The sequence below is a fragment of the Amblyomma maculatum genome, chromosome 9, assembly GCF_055883805.1.
Source record: "Amblyomma maculatum isolate TAMU_Amacu chromosome 9, ASM5588380v1, whole genome shotgun sequence".
Lineage (NCBI taxonomy): Eukaryota > Metazoa > Arthropoda > Arachnida > Ixodida > Ixodidae > Amblyomma > Amblyomma maculatum.
Genome location: NC_139352.1, coordinates 73,719,526 through 73,738,892, shown reverse-complemented (window position 1 = coordinate 73,738,892; position 19,367 = coordinate 73,719,526). Strand labels below are relative to the sequence as shown.

The 19,367-nt window shown below is 47.6% G+C and overlaps 1 long non-coding RNA gene across 1 annotated transcript in view; it reads right to left on the bottom strand.

The window, feature by feature from the left end:
• The window catches only part of LOC146179433 (uncharacterized), a 61,010-nt gene extending 42,947 nt beyond the window's left edge, over positions 1-18,063 (bottom strand). Inside the window, exon 1 of the long non-coding RNA XR_014700924.1 lies at positions 17,626-18,063. This is a non-coding gene — a long non-coding RNA (uncharacterized LOC146179433). The remainder of the gene's footprint in view (positions 1-17,625) is intronic.
• Positions 18,064-19,367: the final 1,304 nt, after the last annotated feature.

Here is a 19,367-nt window from a genome sequence, read left to right as displayed (position 1 = left end):
AACATTAATACCCGAGAAAGTAGCAGGAGGGACAGCGGCCGATGTAGCTCAGTTGGAAGAGCACCGGACGCGATATTCGGAGGTCGTGGGTTCGGTCCCCAGCATCGGCACGTTGTTTTTTCTTCTACTTTGTGTTTACTTATCTTTCCCCTAAACAGATTACATTACTCACTTCTGTGATTATCCAAGTAAAAATAAAAAAAAAAGACATAAAACATAATCCCCAATGCTTTCCTTGGCTTCGCCTACTGTTGGCTTCTTTCCTTCACACACACACACACACACACACACACACACACACACACACACACACACACACACACACACACACACACACACACACACACACACACACACATATATATATATATATATATATATATATATATATATATATATATATATATATATTAGGCGAGGTCGAATTTATCAACTCCAAGTGAGAACGGCGTTGGTGGAATGTTTTGGAGGAAGGTCAGTTAGATTGTTTCTGATGAATCTGTACAGCTTTCTTGCCGTATACATTGCTGCGAACGAGTAATGAGTAATCACCTGTTATTGCAAAAAGCTCACTAATCGTTCGTCCTGTGCACACCGGGCAGTCCGTATATACAATAGTCTATATATACAAATGGCCTGAAGCTGGTTAAGTGGGTCACTGTTAGTGCATGCAAGTTTGAGCAGAGAACAATGAAAAGCGGTATTCGGACATAAAACGGCTACAGGAGTCAATCCTTTTTGGACTATGTGAAGCTGCCTTCCCGCAGCCACTTCTTCAGAGAGGGATCGTTACTTCTTGCAGACGCACTCTATATACGAAAGAACATTAGCAAGGTTTAGTTTATCTCACGGAAAAGACCATATACCGGTGATGCGCTACTATATATAGGTAGCGCAATTCCTTCCACCAGCCCATCGTATGCATTTTTTTTTCTTAGTGCATATAAAAATTATCTCTGCGACTTTACGCGACACTGTGGTTCAACCAAGAACACACACGACGCCACTGAACGTCGCAGCCTCTAAAGTACACGGTGCATAGTCGTTTGGGTGGCTCGCTCCAGTTTTTCACACGGGCGGAAGCCCACCCCAAGCGGAGTTAATGTACGCGCACAGAAACGACGCCCGGGAAGACCTGCCCCTCCGGGCAAGATTCTATACAGACTTCACGAAGCCCGAGCGAGCATGCAAGCGCCTGCCAAAACGCAGCGTTTGCCATGAAAGACGTGGAAATGTGCAGGTCTCTATACAGCCTGAGCTGGCGCTGACAGATGCGGAATAGTATCATTGAAGCTGTCTGTATTGCCATCTAAGTTCTTAAAAGTTGCCCCAATGTGTTCGGCTATCCGCTGCTCCACCCTGAAAGTTAGCCCTTCAAGGCCAGTGAACTGTAAGAAAGAGGTAACTGTATTCGTATTCCTACATTTACCTGCTGTAATTTCCGCATTTGATGAATTCACGATTCGGAAGCCCCGAACACCAACTTCAGTGCATCAAGCGCTCGGCTAAGCTAACAAGGAATTCAAAAAGAGGGGGCAATCAAGACCGATAAAATCGAATAGTATAAGCAACTTCTTCACCCGATAAAGAGTAACGAAAAGTTTAATTTCTTTTTCCACATTCATATTCAAATCAACTACTTGACAATCACTAAATCTGCAGCAATGATTAAATCAATCAAATATTGCTCTTATTTGCTCTTGAGATGAAAAGGTCCATGGGACGGGCCTTCAGTTCAGCATGCCACGCGGCACGCACATTCGGTCCACCATGCATGTGGCCTCGTCGTCAAAATCACAGCTGAGCAAGCGTTCTGCCCACTGCTCCAAATTGCAATGCTCGATGTGTGCTATGTACATTTCCATCTTCTATCTTTTGACATTCTCCCGTGTAGTATGCATGTTGCCCTAGCTGTTACACACACGTTACCTTTTAAGAAGCATTTTGGGCTGATTTTGTTCAGCACGTGCAGGAATGAAAAGGTGTCTATATATACAATTGACATCTAACGCTTGTTTAGGTTTGAATGTGCTGGGGGCAATTCCTGCTATATAGTATGGCCAGCTCGCTCAAAGAAGTTGTGTGTGTGTGCGTGTGCGTGTGCGTGTGCGTGTGTGTGTGTGTGTGTGTGTGTGTGTGTGTGTGTGTGTGTGTGTGTGTGTGTGTGTGTGTGTGTGTGTGTGTGTGTGTGTGCGCGTGTGTGCGTGCGTGTGTGCGTGCGTGTGTGTGCGCGCATGTGCGTGCGCGTGCGTGCGCGCGTGTGCGTGTGCGTGTGCGTGTGCGTGCACTACCAAAATACTTCCAATCAAAAAGAACTCAATCGGCTTTTTTTCAAGGGTGTGAAATCGCAACCACGGCGGGAATTCGCCAAGATGACCAAGATGTTAAATGTTATATGAAGTGTTCACGAGCACTTTCGCAACTTGCTATACACGTTGGCAGATGTTTACAAAACGACCAAGGAAAAGTTTCGCTTAACACCTACAGCAAGTTAATAGACTTGACTATAACTTCAAACAAGAAGCCAGTTCCGAAGTCACCCCTTTCGTTTCCGTTCGGTAAGCTCCCATCGGTGGATCAAAAACTTCGGCCTCACAGTTCACATACTCATATATCACAGAAAAATTGGTGGGGGAGAAGTCGGCGATAATAACGGAGGGGAATCGGCGACACGGCGTTGATTTCATTGTAGCGTGCGGACGGCGCGGAGTCATTTATTCATTCCGCCAGCACGCCAACATCCTCTTCCACACCCCGCTCTCCTCTCCTCCCAGCGGAGACAGTCTCCGTTAATCCCTCTTTCCGGCACTGCCCAACCCTCTCCTCGACTCTCTACCCTGCTGCATAGCGTTGTTCTTCACCCTTCAGGAGGGTCTCCCCGGCATATATATGAGCAGGAGGACGGCCGAGCGTAAATTACTTCGCTTCTGCTTGCCAGCTGTGCCTGGTACGAAGCTTGCGCTATGTGGGACCAGCCCTCCCAAAACCCCCGCCCGTATTGCACCACAGCGCTAGACCTCCCCTGTCGACCAATCGATGCATACGGGAGGAGATTCGACGCACGGCGGGTCAGGAGACCCGGCTCAAAATGAAAGATAGATTGCCGGTAGGGGGAGCTAGCGGCGCCAGAAAGGCATCAGGGGCTCCGCCACGTGCCTTTCGACGAAGTACACTGCGAAAAAGAAAAAAAAAACAACAAGGAATAGTGCCTAGGCCAGCTATGGTTGATTGAATCACTGACTGATTTGATAACTGCGTCGCCAAAGGTGGCGCCATTGGAGCTATGGGGCAACCCGCTGAGGGAAATCATCACGCGGAACATGAGACATGGCTCGCGATAAGGATCCGTCTCGGATCTCAGTGATTAGCGTTAATGACGCCAGTGCAAGAAAGTGATATTTCTCCCGGACTGCGTCCTCTATGAACGATGGTTGGGAAAATATTAGTGTGTCGCGTTGAACACGCATCTATAGATCTTCACCGCTACTCATAAGATAGCGCAGGCGCACATCTGGTCGATATGTGGCGAAATGAATCAGATGGATCGCCGACTCATGAACGTAAGGGGAAAAAACAAACTTAAAGAAGGGACATACGTTCCTAAATGAATGGGATAAATTTAGAATACTCGGCCGGCCCTCTATGCACGTACACTTTGATAGCTCATTTATTCCGTTAGTGTCATCAGATGCTTGTGCCGTAGCACACAGAATAATATACATAAGCGGCACCACGGTAGAGTGCAAACACGTTAAAGGATCGACTGATGAAATAACATGAAATTCAGCGTGAGATATATAGAAGCACGAACAGTGTCCACATTTCCTTTCAGGGAGGTTATGACAGTGAAGTCCGCAATAAAAACAGTCTTTCAATCGCACTGAAGAAATCGTAAGCATTATGCAGCGTGTTTTAGCGAAGACTAAGTAATTAAAAATATTAGTAGATTTAAAAATTTTAAAATTATTTTCAGAAACAAACTATTTGACGTGGAGGATACAATATGCGACAAAACACACCGAACAATCCAACTAATTAACTAAAACCCACTAATAAACTCACTTTTTAATTACCGTGGTAGGGTGGTGAGCCTCAATAGGGAGTTTGAAGACGCGAGAACAAGGCGATGCCATATTCGCTTTCAAGCGAAGAAAAACCCATTTTCTAAAATCCTGCAGAGTGATGAAATTTGAGTTCTTTTAAACACGAAACCGAAACTAAGCGCAAAAGGCGCGCAGGAAGTTCTGCACGGAAGTGACTCCCGGTGATGACGTCATGCAGTAGCAGGGTCGCCGAATTCGAACTGCCTGCTCTAGTGTGACATGCCCTTTATTTTGCTCTGTAACTATTGAAAACAAAGACTATGCAGCTGGCAACGACTGCCTTTCACTTGGACCAAGCCACGATGCAAAATAATGTATACCTGACGTAGCGCAATACAGCTTGCAGTTAGAACTGAGCGCCGTTGCCACTGCTCACGTCATCATCGGACGTCACACCGACGTCACACCTGTACCGAGCTTCCTGCGCGTCTGTTTCATTTAGTTCCGGTTTCGTACGGCAAAAGTGTCGGATTTCCTCGCGCTAAAGGGCTTCAGAAAATGCGTTTTTCTTTGCTTCAGACATTGACATGGCATCTTCTCCCGGGCTTTGCATTACCCATTGGGGTAATTACCTGCAATAATTAAAATTTAATTATTGAGTTTTAGTTAACAAGATGAATAAAAAGCTTTGAGAGCACTGCAGAGACCTGCATTGGAGAAATGCGAATGCATGTGCGTCGGCTGCTCTTCAATAGTTCCGAGTTGTCTTCGATGCCTCTTCAGCACTTTTGAGAGTCGCTAATAGACTCAAGTCATGGACTACATGCATAGTCAGGCATATTGGATATCTGATATGACCGACTGATGGCAAGTGACTATGCCTCATAACAAACTCTGATCACTCACATGACATGACACTTATTTACGTCTTGTCATTACATGCACATCCATGACTACCAGTCTCATCTTATGTGATGTCATATCACACGTTACACTTTGTTTCCACATTTTGCGGACGCGTGTTCGCAGTCATAGCCAAGTAAGGCTTTCGCCTTAATAGTTAGAAGAGTGGTACAGCATATTGTGTCCGACGCAGCAGACAGTTTCTGCAAATATATTCTTTTCTTATCCTGAATTCACTAGTTCTCAAAATTAGTTGGTCTTCTCTGAAAAACCCTGTATGGGTCGTAACTAACATGCCGATGGACAAATCGCGTCACAGAGGAAATGTGGGGATTTTCCAGAATTGTGCGAACATCCCGCTGAATCAACGAAAGAAAAAGAGAACTTAAGAGAACAGAAAATTATGAGGATCGATACTGCAGCTCGGCAATTAAGCGTGCGACGTCATAACGTTAATGGCCCCAATCTGCAGCTTCCCTTCCTGTTCCTCGTTCGCGTAGACTTTCTGCTCGCTTAATTACAAATGCCTTAATCAGTGCCTGTAATATCTCGCACTTTTCTTAGAATACTTTCTTAAGCTACCATGCTATCTATCTATCTTGTGAATCTTAATTTGTTTTTTTTTTTTTTTTGCTCAATAAGCCTTTGCTCAAAGTACGCAAGCCGTACTTTGAGCAAAACGGAAGAGAACTACACATGTTAAATAAAGGAGGCAGAGTACCATGGCGGTCATCCTTGCTATCCAAAAGTGTCGGCTACATCTACATGGATGTCATTTCGATATCATCACTGATCATCACTCCCTGTGTTCAGTTGTTGGCATGCATGGGTCGACTCGCTCGCTGGTCCTTGCATCTCCCAGAATATGACTTTACCTTCTCATATAATCCTTTCTTGCGTTTTGCAGTAGCAATCAAAACCTCTTCAAGTGAACAACGGCAATGGCTTTGAAGGCAAGAACAAACAAAAAAAAGCAAAAAGGCAAGAACAGACTGCTGCAAAAAGAGCAGGTGATATCGCGCGCACGCACCTCTGCATCAGTGCAAGGGGGATGCGCCGGGAATCCACTCGACTGTGCGAGTCAAACGTTGAAAAGCAAAAATAGGGGAAAAAGTGGCCTCAACGTGTATGGTATAGGTCGAAGGCAGATGGTCGTCTGCCTCTCCTCCGTTTTCCGCCACAGTCTGCCCCACGCCGCCTGCATGAAGGCAGCTCTGTAGCAGACGACGCGCGTGGCAATGGCAAGCAAGCAGGCGGCTGCGGGCGAGCGTCGTCTGCTGCGCATCGAATTAGTCGTTTGGGCCTTTGTTTCCGTTTCATTTTTTTTTTTTTTTTTCATGCTACAAGTTCTGTTCTGCACGCGATGTTGCGTTGATACGGCGGCATTAAAGTGGACGACTGCACAAGCGTGTGGTATGCGCAGAGGCAGCTGCAGGCATAGAACAGGCGGCTGCTTTACACACCGGCAGCACGGACGGGGAAAAAGCAACATCTGCGACAGCGACGAAAACCATTCGTCTCGGCACGTATAGCATTCCGGTTGTAAGGGTGCCTGCCTGTACGTACAGGGATTTAAGTTCTGGACGCTTTGTGCTTGTAAGGATGCAAAGAACATGTGACCATATATAGTGAATATACGCTTCTTATTTTCTTCCTGCGCTTACAGTGTGTTTCACTATATAAGGGAACGCCCATGGACTGCACAAATGAGACAAAACGGTCCTATCATGACACCAAGTATTGAAAAGCTGTGTGATTCTTTGAGGTCTACCTTCTGCACCAGCCGCACTCCGTGGCTTGAGAACTATGAAAAGCCAGCGTGCATAAGGAATAATTGCATCAATTAATCAAGAAGCCATAGACCATGCTCTAATTAGTCAAACAAGGAAAGAACTAAAATAGTTACACCATCTGTTGAACGCGAATTATCCCTATAACGAATCGTACAACTTCATGAATCCCTATCGTATAATCCAGTACGGAACTGCATGCGGTGATTGCCGAAACAACCACTGAGCGGACCAGCTCTAATTTATAAGTATCTACGGCCACGCTAATTGGTATGCGACGCACAGCTAACCTGCGCGCGGTTCGCATAGCAAAAGCCCTGAGGCAACCATTCGGGACACGAAGGCAATACAGCGCCGCTCCACAAGGAGTTGTATTGATCACGCAGTCAGTCAAGCCACGTATGTGCATACGGGCGAACCAAGTGCACCACCGCAAGGGGGTGCTGGCTGCGTGTGTACGGCGATGAGTGGCGGCCATGCGACTCAAAAAGCGCGCACGCGCGTGCTCTTGGGAGAGACCGCGATTGCGGCCAATTACGCTGATCGAGCTCATTAGGAAGGAGGAGTAGCTGCTCGCGCGGCCCCCTGTTCATACAAGGACGCTGCCGCAACGGCTTCTCTCGGTGCCGGCACTCTGCGGTTGGTCGCTTCGCGAGTCAGCAGAATGAAGTAGAATTGAATAAAGGAAACGGAGATTGGGAGCGAGCTATAAAGCCGACCGGAGATACAATTCGTGGGACATGCCTAACGGTAAAAGTACCGTGAATAGTGGCTTACAGCCAGCGGGCTATACACGTTTAAAGGTTAAAATCTCGTGCTCCGTCAGCTATAGACTATATATAGCGCTTTTTGCTCAGTACCGCACAATATATAGTAAGCGGAGCCAAGTGGTGAGGACAATTAAAAAAAGAAAAAATTACAAGGGATCAACGCTGCTGAGCCAAATATTGAGCGAAAGCAGTAGCTGCGGGTGACCGAGCGTTCTTCTTCTTCTCTTTTTCTTCTTCCTCAGCCCACATATAAAGCAGTATGAACGTGCCTTAGTGGCCTACTGGAACCTGAATGCCAAGGTCCTAGCAGGCTGATTCTGACATAACCATCTGTGAAACGAGAGACCCAAGTTGACAGCTCCTGCCAGCCCACACCCTAGTGTCACGTGAGGTGTGACGTCACAGCGTCACGTGGGTAAGACGTGGCTACCGGCCGCACTACGCTGAAGGCTCGAAACCTAGAGTATAGTATTTCTTTCGCAATAAAACATATTTCTTAGCCAAAATAGAGCCTTATGGACTATACACATCGGCTGCTGACAGTATATACTGAAAACAACGGAGTATTTTTTGAAGCGGCTAAAGGGGAATTTCAAATAATTTCCTTCAATTAAAAGAAACAGTGATACCTTCCACAAGACGAGTGCAAATGTTTCGTACGTTTTCCGCACGCATGGCTGATAGAATAAGCGCAAGAAATTGCAGAGTCATACAGGCATTACAGATTTTGGAACTTTCTGCTGCCTCCGTGTGATGTCGTATGCAAGTCATTTGATAGTCATATAAGGAAAGGAAATGAAAGCTGTGAAAAAGAGGGAATGCGTAAGAATTTCTATATGTTATCTATTTTGTATGAACTCTATATTAAATATAGCTCGACATACATGGTCTGTGCGAAAAATTAAGAGTAGGGAGGTAAGCAATCTGCTCTGTAAACAGGAATAAGCCTATAAAGGAGTAAATAGGGATTAACATGTCCTTTAGGCCACCCCCTATCAAAAGCAGTGTGTACTGCCCAAGTCCTGGGTTACCATACGTTTTCTATTTTGTATGAACTCTATATTAAATACAACTCGACGTATACATGGTTTGTGCGAAAAGTTAAAGTAGGGAGGTGAACCCTCTGCTCTGTAAACACGAATAAGCCTATAAAGGAGTAAATAGGGATTAACATGTCCTTTAGGCCACCCCCTGTCAAAAGCAGTGTGTACTGCCCAAGCCCTGGGTTACCATATGTTTTCTATTTTGTATGAACTCTATATTAAATACAACTCGACGTATACATGGTTTGTGCGAAAAGTTAAGAGTAGGGAGGTGAACCCTCTGCTCTGTAAACACGAATAAGCCTATAAAGGAGTAAATAGGGATTAACATGTCCTTTAGGCCACCCCCTATCAAAAGCAGTGTGTACTGCCCAAGTCCTGGCTTACCATACGTTTTCTATTTTGTGTGAACTCTATATTAAATACAACTAGACGTATACATGGTTTGTGCGAAAAATTAAGAGTAGGGAGGTGAGCAATCTGCTCTGTAAACAGGAATAAGCCTATAAAGGAGTAAATAGGGATTAACATGTCCTTTAGGCCACCCTCTATCAAAAGCAGTGTGTACTGCCCAAGTCCTGGGTTACCATACGTTTTCTATTTTGTATGAACTCTATATTAAATACAACTCGACGTATACATGGTATGTGCGAAAAGTTAAGAGTAGGGAGGTGAACCCTCTGCTCTGTAAACACGAATAAGCCTATAAAGGAGTAAATAGGGATTAACATGTCCTTTAGGCCACCCCCTATCAAAAGCAGTGTGTACTGCCCAAGCCCTGGGTTACCATACGTTTTCTATTTTGTATGAACTCTATATTAAATACAACTCGACGTATACATGGTTTGTGCGAAAAGTTAAGAGTAGGGAGGTGAACCCTCTGCTCTGTAAACACGAATAAGCCTATAAAGGAGTAAATAGGGATTAACATGTCCTTTAGGCCACCCCCTATCAAAAGCAGTGTGTACTGCCCAAGTCCTGGGTTACCATACGTTTTCTATTTTGTATGAACTCTATATTAAATACAACTAGGCGTATACATGGTTTGTGCAAAAAATTAAGAGTAGGGAGGTGAGCAATCTGCTCTGTAAACAGAAATAAACCTATAAAGGAGTAAATAGGGATTAACATGTCCTTTAGGCCACCCCCTACCAAAAGCAGTGTGTACTGCCCAAGTCCTGGGTTACCATACGTTTTCTATTTTGTATGAACTCTATATTTACAACTCGACGTATACATGGTTTGTGCGAAAAGTTAAGAGTAGGGAGGTGAACCCTCTGCTCTGTAAACACGAATAAGCCTATAAAGGAGTAAATAGGGATTAACATGTCCTTTAGGCCACCCCCTATCAAAAGCAGTGTGTACTGCCCAAGTCCTGGGTTACCATACATTTTCTATTTTGTATGAACTCTATATTAAATATAATTCGACGTATACATGGTTTGTGCGAAAAGTTAAGAGTAGGGAGGTGAACCCTCTGCTCTGTAAACACGAATAAGCCTATAAAGGAGTAAATAGGGATTAACATGTCCTTTAGGCCACCCCCTATCAAAAGCAGTGTGTACTGCCCAAGTCCTGGGTTACCATACATTTTCTATTTTGTATGAACTCTATATTAAATATAATTCGACGTATACATGGTTTGTGCGAAAAGTTAAGAGTAGGGAGGTGAACACTCTGCTCTGTAAACACGAATAAGCCTATAAAGGAGTAAATAGGCATTAGCATGCCCTTTAGGACACCCCCTATCAAAAGCAGGACGTACTGCCCAAGTCCTGGGTTAAGCGTTCATCGTTAAAAATGTGGGAAACCTTTGGTCGTCAACGAAAGTAGATTCTTACCTCAAAACACAAACTATGCGAAGTTCTCGCAGTTATAAAGATCTCTTCACGGGTGCCTGCCTCCTGGAAGTGCTAGCACGAAATTTCCTAGTGCCGCTAGTAAATGTCTTCTGTGATTTAACATGAAATGAATGTTGCTTGAGATGGGGATACGCCTCTATTGACAACAGTATGGCATGTAGTATGTTTATTACAGGAAACTCTACCCTATATATAGGTAGGAAAAATATCCTGTCCCTATATAGGGAGCGCCCTGTAGAAGACATAAAACTCTGTGTTTATTTTCTAATAGGGTTATTCGTGTTTTTAATTAAGCAATGAGAATGGGCGTACTATATACACAGTCGAACACTTGAACAAACGTCATCTGAGAGAGGTTTTTTGCTTTTTCATATATATAATCTTCGATAAAACCGCGTTGTCCAGACTACCAATTGGTTTATTCGAACTAGTTTCATTACAAAGCGAATTTCAATTCGACGAATATGCAGGAAAGCTATAACGTATACTCTTTCAAGATGCGAAGCATATAAATGAATCGATTTTCACTCGCGAAACTTCGAACACAGCAATTTTATTGTTTCGCACCTTACCGAATCTTGCAGTGTCGTCTTCAGCGGCAATTTTTCTGAACGGTCTCACATTTTTGCTGATGCGAACAGCAAAGCACGAGTCCCGATAGCATGCGCAGCACAAACTCAGCCTAAACTTTTGGTATAATACACATATGAAACAAAACAGTATCGACGAACTATATCAGAAAGTCTATCTATTTCCTATAGCCTCCTTCAGCGAAGTGAATCGCCTCCAGCACTTGCGGCTACGACTATGAACCTTGCATTATAGGCCCTCAGCGACACCTGTCGGCTGTGGCAGTCATAACAATCTAGTTGGTGACCAGGTAACCGAACACAAATAGAAACTTCCAAGTGTATATTCGCCACCACAATAAGTCTCGAAGGCATTAAATTCTTGAATAGCTTAAGGCTCCTCAACCGAATACGATGCAGGGAATGAAATGCGCATAATTTTAACCAAATGTCGTTTAAGAAAAAAAAAAAGTTATTTTCGAACCAATCTGAGCCTTTCACTTTTTGCGGCAATAAATATATCAGCGTGCGGATGAGCGTAGATAACTGTAGGTACGGGAAAGTGAAAGTGTTTCCAATTAGGCACTCGGTTAAGCTCAAATCGAAATGAGCCGAAAGTGTTCACTAATCCAGAGTGTAGTTGCGTATATAACTAAACGGCATTGACCGAAGCAGGAAAATAGTTTCTTTTTATATTTTTTTAAAGCAGCTGTACTAAAGCAAATGAAGGCTTAAACAAGTCGAACAAGACACGCAGGGGTGCACTGCGGTTGGAAAGCGAAGCACTCCGTCTGGAAACCGAAGAAAGAGGGAGAGAGTGCGCGAGGGGAGACCCTTTGAGGACAACTTGTTCCGCGGTGGCCACCCACTGCGGGCTCGGTAATTATCTCGACAGGACACACCTGCTGGGCGCGTGGCGAAGCCACTCCTCTTCGACGTGTCTATACATCTCGAGCGCATCTCGCGTTTAAAATTGGTTCAGAGGAAGGGAAAGGCGCAGTAACTGTCACACTTGCTCTGTGGACACCCGAACCACGCCGTAAGGGAAGGGAGGAAGGTGGGAATGAAAGTGGAAAGAGAGCCGTATATAAGGCGCGATCTCTCTCGGTCGCCTCCGAATCCACGGGCCTCGCATGACAGTTGTATCGGTATATAGATAAGTGAGTTCTTTATCATGCCGCTGTCTGCCATTCATAACATCGCGTCTTTCAGGGCGAGTCGCTGTTGAAATATTACTGTAACGTATAGCTGAAGTATGGCATCAGTGTTATTTGTAGTACTAGCAGCAGAAGTAGTATATGGATAGTAATATAGTACCAGGCCTATACAGTCGTAGCAGTGTACAGCCCAGTTTACTGTTAATAGGAACATGCGTCCATGCTTCACAAAGCACTGTCAAGAGGTCAACCAGCAAACGAACGCACAATGCGCATGCGCCGTGTGCAGGGCTGGCTGCTCATCCAGGGCATGCAAATTGTGCCGCCTATTGTCGATAGTTATCGGCAAGAGCGCTTTGAAAAGTTTTGGCCACACGATCCAATGTTCCCTTTAACAGTGGACTGTATCTGCAAACAGCAGCAGTAAGATATTCTATTAGTGGCTTTGTCATTATAGTTGATGTAAGAACTGTAATAAGGCAGTAGTATTACTATCAGAATTATAGTATAAGGCAGAAGTGACATCAGTGAGAGCCGTATACAGTGAAGTGTGAGCAGGAAGAGTTAACTGCTGAACCACTGTACTATCACTTGATACGTGAACAGAGGCCGATCTACGAGTAACTTTCCGAAAGTGAGGTTGGGGTGGGCGAAAAATGTTCTCGGAATTCATTGTGTAACGTTATTTGCGAGAACAAAGAGACGAAAGCAGCAGTGGAGTTTTCTTTGCAGAAAGCCTTTCACTCAGAGTCATGGTGACTTCTTGTTTGTCTGCTTTAAACTTGCTCATGTTAAGTTCTATGGTGTAAGAGTTTGGGAAAGGGCCTTTTGGAGTGAGGAGGTGCCGGCGCATCGACGTTAATTGATTCTTAGCCATCCGCAGCCCTCATGGGAAATCTCGTAGTTTTTATCCTTGGCATAGTTAAGAGGTCTTAGTGGAAATTGAATGCCTTGCCCTTGAGAGCAGGCACATTATCGTCTCATGTCTGTTGTGTCAATTGTGACCATAATAAAACCAGATACATTTGGGTTTTGGGTTCTGTCTGGCTAAGTGTACTTTGCATATAAAAGACTGGTATGCCATTTTTAGACCTGCATGCAGCCAATGAGTAAGTACTTTCGAGTTCCTCAAATTGTCCACAGTATAGTACTGTGGCCCTGCATAGTAACCAAACTGACTAACAAGGTTTGTTTTTGTGGGGCTTAACGTCCCAAAGCGACTAAGGCTATGAGAGACGTCCTAGTGGAGGGCTCCGGAAATTTCGACCACCTGGGGTTCTTTAACGTGCACTGACATCGCACAGCACACGGGTGCCTTGCTTTTTGCCAAGGACTAACAAGAAGTTGTGTAAGTTTGCAGTTACGAAATATTACCACAATGGCGTTTATACCGAAGTAGAGGAGGGTGCCCAAAAGAGGGCTGTCACAGCATACCCGGTGCTCACTATTCCAAGTACTGTTCGCCGAAACCATAGGTGTATAGCTGCTTAGTGACCACTCCGCTCTCCGACACTGCAACACCACCAGCAACAATCCTCAGTGGCCCAACTGCAACTCGAAACTCGTTCGGCGGTAGAGCAGTTCCCACCGACTCCCGTTTGCCGACCCCTGTTGATGATTTCGCTATGACCGAGCCGCGTACACCGTTCCTGCCCCGCCGCAGTCATTCGCCCGTGTCTCTCCTCGCTTTCTCTTCCGCTCTCCCTTGCCGAAACGTCCGCGCCGTTCTGTCGTACAGTGACGCAAGCGCGGAGGAGGAGAACGTTGTGGCCAGAATCACACGAGAAAAACCGGCCGACAAGGCGGCGTGGTACAGCGCGTTCCCTTCGGATATGCCCGGTGCCAGGTCGGGACACACGGCCGCCGCCGAGAAACGGAAGCCGGTGCCGCGGGGCACCGCCGCTCGCTCGCGGACCGATAAGTCAGGCCTCGAAGAGAGGGAAAACACGCACGGCGGCAGGCAGTCCGCTTCTGAGCCAGGTGAAAAAGCCCACCGCCGGGGAAACGCACGCACGACAGCGGCCCAAGAAAGAATGAAATAAAAACGACGCCCCTTCGAAAGAAGGAAGTGCCGCAGAGCCCTGACGTACGCCCGCGAACGCGCATAACTACCGAAAAACAAGCGCCTGTATGCGTACCGCCGTGAAACAGCGACCCCAGATGAGAGGAGGCCTCGGACGCGCTGTTGAACAGCGTAACATAAAGAAAGGGCGCATACGAGAGGTTGTGGATCCGACACCAGTGCGGCAGAACAACAACGTGCCCCGCAACGCAAGCAAACATTCAAAATCGACGTACGAAACGTCAACCACGCCCTCTCGCCGAAAGGCAGCGGCAGCAGAGTTCATCGTGACGCAACGTCGTGACGTCACCATTTGCGAAGCCTTGCCGAGCGCCCTCTGCTTGATAGATTGGAAAGCTTGCGCCGCAGTGTGTCGCCTGTTGTAGCCCCGTCGTCGTCTGCTCATGTGTAGCAGACGAACTGCCACTTGCGGCTTCTGCTGTGGGCTAAGCGCAGAAGGCGCTGGCGACGACTGATGTCGCGACGAACAATCGACGAAGGCGGATTCACACATGCGCGTCGTCCATTGATCCATTAAACTCAAGAGTGTGATGTTGTGTAGGAAACGTTGCCGCAACCGCGAAACCAGCGCACTTGAGTGTCAGAACCAGAGCTCGAGAAAACAAAGTATACGAATCAAATGAAGCATGCGCAGAAAAGAAGGAAAGGTGCTCAATAACAAAATAAAAAAAGTCAAGCGACCCGCACGGAGCGGGCGTCAAGAGAGCGAGCGCGCGTTCCGTTCTGTTTGACTGGTTCGTCTGCTTTTGATGAGTGCCGCCATTGTTGAGGGGTTTCAGGAGAGCGTGCTGCAGCCGCGCCGCTGAAGCGCTTTACTTTTTTTCTTTGCGCGTGCGTTTGTGTATGTGAATGTTTCTCATTTTTCCTGGTCGCCTGCCTGCCGCGGGTACTTTCCCGTCGTTGCTTCAACAACCGGCCGCATAGCGAGAGGCAGCCTGCATAGCGCTCGCACCCTCTCCGCATGCGCACACGGTTCTGTAGCGGCGTCACGATACACACACACACGCATGCTCGATTGTTATTATGGCCTGCCGTACACACGCCTCAGCTCAGGCCTCTCAACCGGATAGGGGGAAAATTACGCTTACAAAAAAGAAAAAAAGAGAGAGAAAACTAGTGCCCAGAGGAGAAGAAAAAAAAAACGGAATTCCCATCTAGGGCGGCATTCTGCAGGATTCGAAATATCACGAGCATGAAGCAGCTCGGCGGGTCGAGCAACTTTCGCGGATCGCGGACGTAGGCGTAAAAAAACAAACAGAAACCATCGAAAAGGACCCAAATGAGGGCAGCACACAAGAATAAGAGCAAGACGCAGCAGCAGCAGACGACAAGTCCTAAAGAGCTGTACACGTCAGTGCACGAAACAGCCGACGACAAGCATAAGAAAATGGCGTCAGCACCACCACGCGCGCGCGTGCGCTCTCAGGAGTAGACGAAAAAGAAATACCGCGCTCTGGGAATCACACGGATATCCGCGGCGTCATGGAAAAGGGAGGATAAAAAAAAAAAGAAATAGAAAGCTGACTCAAAAATGGCGACTGCTGCAGCAGCCAAGGAAGCCCGGCATAAAGAGAGAGAACGCCGAAGTACTCAGCCGCGCCGCGAGTCAGTCTGCTGATGCGATTTTGATTGCAGACGGCCACCACGAGAAGAACGCCTTTCTTTCCTCCACGACTTGCCGCTTGCTGGCGGCGCTGGTACAATGAGAAAGTATACACAAACAAAAGGATAAAGAGAAGGAATAGAATGAGAACGGCGTGAGCTTGAGAGGGAGGAAAGCGAGGGGCACAGACGGCGCTCTTGGGTTAGTATTATACGAGCCCCAAAGAAACGGAAAAAGAAGAAAACCGGTTAATAAGGGTGTTCTGCGAGCAGGCAGTGGTTTTGAAAGCCACTCTTGCGGCGGCAGTCACACACACACACTGCCAGAGTGCACGCTTATATTGTTGACCGAAGAGACGAAACGTATATATATACGCTGCTCTATCTGCCTGATCGTGCCGAAAGTTCGAGCGAAGCGTTTTTTTTTTTTTTCCTACCTTAACGTTTACAATTCGTTAGGAAGTCATGCGTTAAGGGATTGAGCGGCGCTACTTACGAGTACCTTTTAGCTAATGTCTGGGTCTTCGCTCTACTCAACAAGAACACCATCTCACGCTTCAGAGCGCAGCCGAAGCTCTACTTGAAATCCCATCAAGTTAACGATCTCAAGCGCGGCGCACTGGTTCGCGATAAAATTTAGATTTAATTTGCATATAATTCTCAAATGTACGCCAATAAAAAAGAAAAAACGCGTTAAACCCAGGATGAATGCTTCATATCGACGAGGCATATGCATATCATCATTGCAGACCGGCCATAACTGGCCCTGAGGTAGTTGTGACAGTGACCACGTTTCAGCGTGTCGTGCGGGCAAGCGAGCTTTGGCGAACGATACGGCACGCAGAGGAAGTAGAGTGTAAGGGAAAGGGGGAAAGGCATTACGATGGCCAATGTCGACGCGTTCCTGTAATGGCCGGCTATACACCAAGGGGGTCGCTGACACATCCATTACGCTTTCATGACTGCCGCCGTGGTCCATTCCCCCTTTCCCACCGAAAAAGGCGGAGAGAGGAGGCAAGGGCTGCAGTCGAAAAGTGTGTTATCTGCGCTGTCTTTGCTTCCTTTTTGTTGTTTTGTTTTTCGGCGTGGACACATTATCTTCAGGCCCGCGTCACGCCGCAGCGCTCGCGCAATCCGCTTTGTAAACGCTTCCGCTACGCTCGAAACGACGTCGCCGCATAAAAACAACACTCTCGGGGTCGAGAGCGCAAAAGAAATAAAAAAGAAGGAAGTAAATGAATAAAAAAGGAAAAACGGAAAACAAAAGCAGGCGGCGCTCTCTCAACCGCCAAAGGCGTCACTGATGCGAAACGTCTGCAATGGCTGTCGTCTGCACCGCGGCGCAGAGTGCCACTGTCGCACAGCGGGCCACGACAGCAGCAAGGGAGCGAGCAGACTAACTGCCCGCCGAACAACTCGGCGCTCCAAAAACCAGGTGGCGTGGAAAGAGGCGGCCGGCCGGACATCCGGGCAATTTTACTCGCTTTATCGGGCATTTTGCTTGCTTTATTCCCCTTCCTATGTTTCTTTAATTTAACGTCGCCCACTGCTTTATCCGCGTATGGCCTCCTCGGTCGCACGCAGACGGCGCGCATAAAACATGAGCCAGCAGCTGACTTCGCGCGGTGGCGTCGAATCCATGCAACCGTCCCGCGACGACGGCTAATGAACGCGTAACACGATGTGTGCCGCATCAGAATTAAGAGGGGACGAGAGGACGGCAGCCCAGGTGCAAGGGTGCGCGAATACGAGGGCACCGATAGGCCGCGATCCCTGAGTAGTTGTCCGCTACGCTCGGCTTACCTGAGGAATGAAGCCAGTAGTGTAGCCCAGTGAGAACGCTCCTCTTGACCGGTGGGTGACGACTGCTGCGGGCGACACTTGTGCAGACGACAGCAGCGACGTCGAAGGGGCGGGGTAGGACATCGGCAGAGTGAAGCGCTAGCGAGACAACTACCTGGCCACCGCGTGCGCGTAGTGTAGAGCTAGATTCCACCGTCCCGCCCACCCAAGACAGTGTGCCGGCGGCGACAGGCTCGTTGCACGGGTACCGGAAGACGGCCCGCAGCGAAACTCTTCTCAAGTCCGGCGGCTTCCTGTAACACCATCACGTATATTGCGCATTCGAAACCAAAATCTCCGGTGACGCGCGTGCGCGCGCGGCACCGGTGTCGGTGTGCGTGCCGCGCGCAATACAAGTACACCTACTCCCACGTGCCGCGTGCAGGCCAGCGGTTCTCGAAAGAGGCACCGTGGAGAGGCGCTGGCTTCGCGAGTCGCAATTGGTTCACCTCTGGAGAGAGAAAGGCGTTACGTCATGAGGCTGGCGCAACGCGTCTCCCGGGGCAACCGGTCTCGAGAACCCCTCATTGGTCACAGTTCGAGACGTCGTTGTCAAGTCAAAGCCGTTGGCAGGAAGGCAAGGGCGCAAGGGCGGCATTTTTTGCTTCCGACAACGGGGGCGCGAACGGGCCGAACAGTTAGCGACACGAACTCGACGAAGTTAACTGTGGCCTGGCGATGGGGAGTTGTGCGCCAATCTGGCAGGCGCACTTCGTAGCGCCGTCGACGAAGGCGAAGCGATCGAATTAGGCCGCTGTGTCGGGTGCAAAGAGAGTACAGTAGAGTGATAGACGTGCCTTGATGGACGCAAGCACGACGTGAATGCCAAGGCAGGCACGAGAAAAAAAAAAAGAAAAGTGCAGCTCTCCCCTTTCATGCCTGGGCATCTTTTCGAAGCGTACAGAGGATAGGTTGCAGAAGCGGTCGGCCGAAGCGATCAATTTGACACAGACGTGAGCTGGCGCCTGCGACAGCGCGTTGCCGCACATTTCGCGCGCACGACACGACTACGAACACACAAACCCGGTCGCCTAGCAACCGCGCCCACTGTTTTGACTCATGGTGGGCCGTCGACCCGCTTTAGGACAAGAGCGCTTACAGAATTTGTGCCTCCCCGGATGGAAACAAATAAAGAAAGAAAGCGAAAAGTCATACGAGACTAGAAAGTGGAGAAGTGTTTCTGCCTGAATCGATGATGCCGGCCCTTGGGACAGACGCATCGGTGTGACGGCATACAAATGCGATGGATATGGGCGCCCCGAACAGAAACGGCGGCAGGAATTACATTAGCCTCGCTGTGAGTGCCTATAAACAGCACTTGGGGGACAATGAGGTCTCGTAGCACACAGCATTCACTTTGGTGGCGCCACCTAGCTCTCTATATACCCTCCTCGAAATCAGCCGAATCAGAGGCATTCCATCAGCGTCGGAACGCTATAAGCAGCAGCAAAGGACGCAACGTACAGTGCTACGCTGTTAATTTATTACCTTAGGTAGAAGAACAAAAACAAACGGAGAGTCGAAGCAAATTTATCGACACTTTAATGAGTTTAGGCGTTATTCATGCAAGGCTGCAGATGAAGAAGGACGGAACATTCCCCACGCGAATCAGCTAAAGAATGCTATATTTGGAGCCAACTTTTTTGATAATATATACAATACACAGTGCAGTCTTTGAATTACGCATGACTGAAATCTTCACT